Below are 4,533 nucleotides of genomic sequence, written 5' to 3'. Positions count from 1 at the left end.
GAGACACATGGGGAGATGTATATATATGTATATATATATATATATTTTTTTTTAAGGGAAGATTAATCTAGTGATAGTACATAGAATATATCAATAGGAGAGAGACTGGAGACCAGGGAGCCAGTAAAGTGGGACCTGGACCAGAATGGAGAGGAAAGAGTAAATGTGAGAAATGTGAAAAAGTTTGATGACCAGATGTTAGGAAGACAGACAGGGAGAAGGAGAACAATTAGGCACTAAGCTCTAAGGCTTTGAACCTGGGTGCAGGGGAGGAAATCTACAGAAGCATTGTTTGGTCATCATTAACTTGAGTTCTGGTTGGAGCCCAATATGCCTTAGTTTAGCAGGTCACTGTACAGCCTGCTGCCACAGGCTTGTTAATGTGCTTTCATATTTATTGGGTGTCCATTATGGATTGAGTAGGTGGGAAGTCAATGTTATCCATCCTCCATCAGTGTGACACGTGTTTTGAGTTGTTGGGAATTGATAACCCTGTACATCTTCGTTTGCCCACCTACCTCCTTCATGCCTGAACTTAGAGGTTAAGGGTTCATTCTATGTGGCAAGTATAAATAGCCCTTTTGGGGAGCAAAACCTGGGGCTCAGCTTGAGCAGCCCAGTACTTTTAACAAATGGGCCCCAGAGAATGTGTCTATAACATAGGCGCTATTCTCCAGGAGCTGAAACTCTAAGATGGTGTGCAGTTTGACTATCAAGTCATGAGGCAAATTTATAAACAAATGCTCTAGGAGTCATTCCTCTCTTTGAGGAAATTTCCTCCAAATTCATCTCACCAGGTGGCTGCACTTGTTACAAATGCTTCCATTGCTTGAAACATTTGGGAAGGTTTCATGGGAATTAGCTTCAGAGTCTGTAGCTCATTTGTTTTGCTCTCCTCAGGGGTACCAGATTTTCATCCTTGGAAGGTGGGATGCTTTGACTGTTTTTCTTAGGTTGGCATTTTTCCAAAAAGTTTCCAAACTGCTTTTAGCAAAGTGTTGAAATAAAACCACAGCCTCCTATAAAGAGCTTGACTACTGAATGATCCCAGACTGGCTCCTGGACTGCGGGTGAAGGGAGGTGGGGATGGAAATAGCTGTAAAGGACATTGCTGAGAAAGTTGATGAAATTTGAATGTGGACTGTGAATTACATAATAGTCTTGTGTAATGTTAAAGTTCTGAATTTTGGTAACTATACTGAGGTTGTTTGTATAAGAGAATGACTTTGTTCTTAGGAAATACATACTCACGTATTTAGAGAAAAAGGGACACGAGGTCTCCAACTTACTCTCCAAAAGCTCAGGAAAAATATGCATATGTAAACATGTGAATAGAGAGGAATAAAACAAATGGAGGTAAATGTAAACAGTGGGTGAATCTGGGTAAAGAGCAAATGGGAGTTCATTGTACTCTTTTTGATATTCTCTACTTGAATTTTATCAAAATTAACAGTTATCAAAAAACCAGCTATATCCTCCATTTGAAGGAGAGACTCATTTAGACGTGGATTCTTTCAAAATAGTCCTCTCAGGAGGCACGGTATTCATCAGTGCTTTATAAGGGGTTGGATGAAGATGCAGAAGACGAGCTCATCAGATCTGAGGCTGATACAGAGCTGGTTAATATTTTGGGTGACAGGTTCAGGATCTAAGACATCAGTAGGATGCGAACACTGGCCCAAATCGAACACAGTGAAACACAATAACGCTCTATCGGTGTTAGTTAAATTGAATTGAGGTAAAATTTTAAAGGGTTAAATTATAAGTTTTATATTTATTTCTAAAAGTATTAACTCAATAGACATGAGGATGACATGGCCTAAGGGTGGCATATACCAATACAGATCAGTTTAGTTGACTGCAACCTCAGTATGCTGATACGATATAGAGGCTACTATGATCTGTAGTGGCCATAGAAAATTATACAGTCTGAGCTGCATTAATAAAAATACAGTATCCAGAACAAGGGAGGTAATAGTCTTTCTCTGTCTTGTGCCCATTGGACTTTATCTAGAGCTTCAGTTTAGGCCTGTGGCAGTGTTTATAAAGAAAGGCGTTGCTAACGAAAAGGGGCACAGAGAAAGAGAACAGTGAGTTTTTTTAAAAAAATTACTTATTTATTTATGGCTGTGTTGGGTCTTCGTTTCTGTGCGAGGGCTTTCTCTAGTTGCGGCAAGTGGGGGCCACTCTTCATGGCGGTGCGCGGGCCTCTCACTATCGCGGCCTCTCTTGTTGCGGAGCACAGGCTCCAGATGTGCAGGCTCAATAGTTGTGGCTCACGGGCCCAGTTGCTCCGCAGCATGTGGGATCTTCCCAGACCAGGGCTCAAACCCGCGTCCCCTGCACTGGCAGGCAGATTCTCAACCACTGCGCCACCAGGGAAGCCCAACAGTGAGATTTTGAAATGAGAGCAGTTGAAGAAGAGCTGAAGGAACTAGGGATGTTTAAATTCTCAAGGGTTCCTATTGATTGCCTTCTAGACATTGGCTTGGCATTTGAACTGAGGAGGAAAAGTTTACACATTCTCCATTGCTTCACAAGGTAAAAATAGGACAGAATGATGGGAATTACAGGGAAACTTAATACGAGAAAGACTCTTCTAAACGTTAAAATAGTCTGAAAATGGAAAAGTGTTACCTTGTGAGGTAGTGAGTTCTCTGTCATTGGAAATATTCAAAGAAAGATATTATCAGGGCTACTGTAATAAGAATTCTTGCAGCAGGAAGGACTCTGGGTTAGATAGACCCCTCTAGTCCCTTGACATCTGAAATTCTAGGCAATCAAGTGTCTGTTTAGAAAAAAACAACCCACCAACCTCATTACTCTGTGGTCTTCATTATATCATGTTTACAAAAACTGCCCACGAGGCTTGGGAAGCCTGGACAAGGAGCCTCCACGTTTTGAGTTCTGCTTCTCTGTCCCTGCCTCTGTTCCAGCCCCCCATCTGCGCCTTGGCTGCCTCTGCCCAGACTTTCATGTCTGTCTGCAGAACAGGATCTCCTTTTTTTTTGTTTTGTTTTTTTTGTTGTTGTTGGGGAAGGGAGGATCTCCTTTGAGAGATTTGTAACGATGACAGTTTTAGGCGAAGGACCAGTCCCCTCCCTAGGCTGACTATATAACCCATGTTTCCAGTTGCTTTCAGAGCACAGTTCCTGCATTTGAGGAATTTAGTTGAGATCCCAGCTCTCCTGCTTCAGGTGGCAGAAAGCGGGGTAGAGGTGTTGAGTTCTGAACCCAAAGTGGATCTAACCCCTGTGGACAGACTGCAAATCTTAAAACCAAAGGAAGGTAGAAAACAGAGATAAGAAATAGGCTCCCCTTCTCTGCTGTAGTCTCCCCTCAATTCTTTTCTGTTTTAATCACAGGAAGAATGATTAGTCAGCCAAGGAAGGACGGGGGAAGAAAGCAGATGAGTTTTATCTGGCTGGGGTCTGCCTGAACTGCAGCCATGTGACTACCTGGCTGACCTGGGGTCTCCATCATGTCCCTGCCTGTCCACAAGACGGATCAGTCTGCCCTTCTCCCGCCCTCCCCCCACCTTCTCCCCGCCTCATTCCAGGAGAGGGTTGCTAGGATAATTATAGCCTACTTGTTTCTCTCTCTCCTCTCCTACTCCTTGGGGTCCTAGAAATATTTTACTTTCTTAGGGGACTGAAAAACTTCTTCAACACTGTGGCAAATGAGAATCTGGAAGGTTCCCTTCAGCAGAAATAGTGAGGTTAGATTCTCAGAAATCATCACTAATTTTCCCCCAGTGTTAACTGGGAACCTCTTGCTTTGCCCTTCATTTGAGCAACACAGAGCCTTTTCCCCAGTATTCAGGCCTTCTCTGCTATCCACGAAGCTGCTCCCCTCACAGGGGCCATCTCTCTTATTCAGCATTGGAGTAAACAGACCTGGGTTTGAATCCTCATTCTAACCATTGCGAGCTCTGTGACCTTGGGCAAGATGTAAAATCTCTCAGAGCCTCAATTATTCCACTTGTAAATGGGAATACTTATACCTACTTCACAGAATTTTTGTAAAGATACAACCAAATAGTATACGTAAAGCCCTGAGCCGGTGACTGGCCAAATCCTCTGGCACACATTTGTCTGTGCTAAGTGGACAAAACAAAAGGAGATGGTAATGGTTAGGGAAACAAACCAGGAAGGAGACTCAAAGAAGAGACGTTGAAAGGGATGGATTTGCTTAAATGTGGGAGGGATGGCAGAGAAGGAGGAAGAAGCCCAGAGAAGGAAAGGAAAAGGAGGGCTCCCTGGAGACTGGCCTGCAGAGAAGGAAGGAAAGTTGGAATGGATGGAACAAGACAGAGCCGGGGAAGGAGATGGACAGACAGCAGATAGGGGTGGACAGACAGATGGGAAAGGAAGATGTAATGACAAAGATCAGAGGAAAAGCCCAGCTGGCGTGAGGCAGACAAGAGATGTTGGAGAAGAGCGACAGAAGGAAAAGAGAAAACAGAGGGGGGTGATCAAAATGAGATGGGGAAGCAGGGGCAGGACAGACAGACTGAAAGCGAATGGGGAAAGC

Source organism: Balaenoptera acutorostrata, chromosome 20 (genome assembly GCF_949987535.1).
Source record: "Balaenoptera acutorostrata chromosome 20, mBalAcu1.1, whole genome shotgun sequence".
NCBI classification, from domain to species: Eukaryota; Metazoa; Chordata; class Mammalia; order Artiodactyla; family Balaenopteridae; genus Balaenoptera; species Balaenoptera acutorostrata.
Note: the sequence above shows the minus strand (reverse complement) of the source record.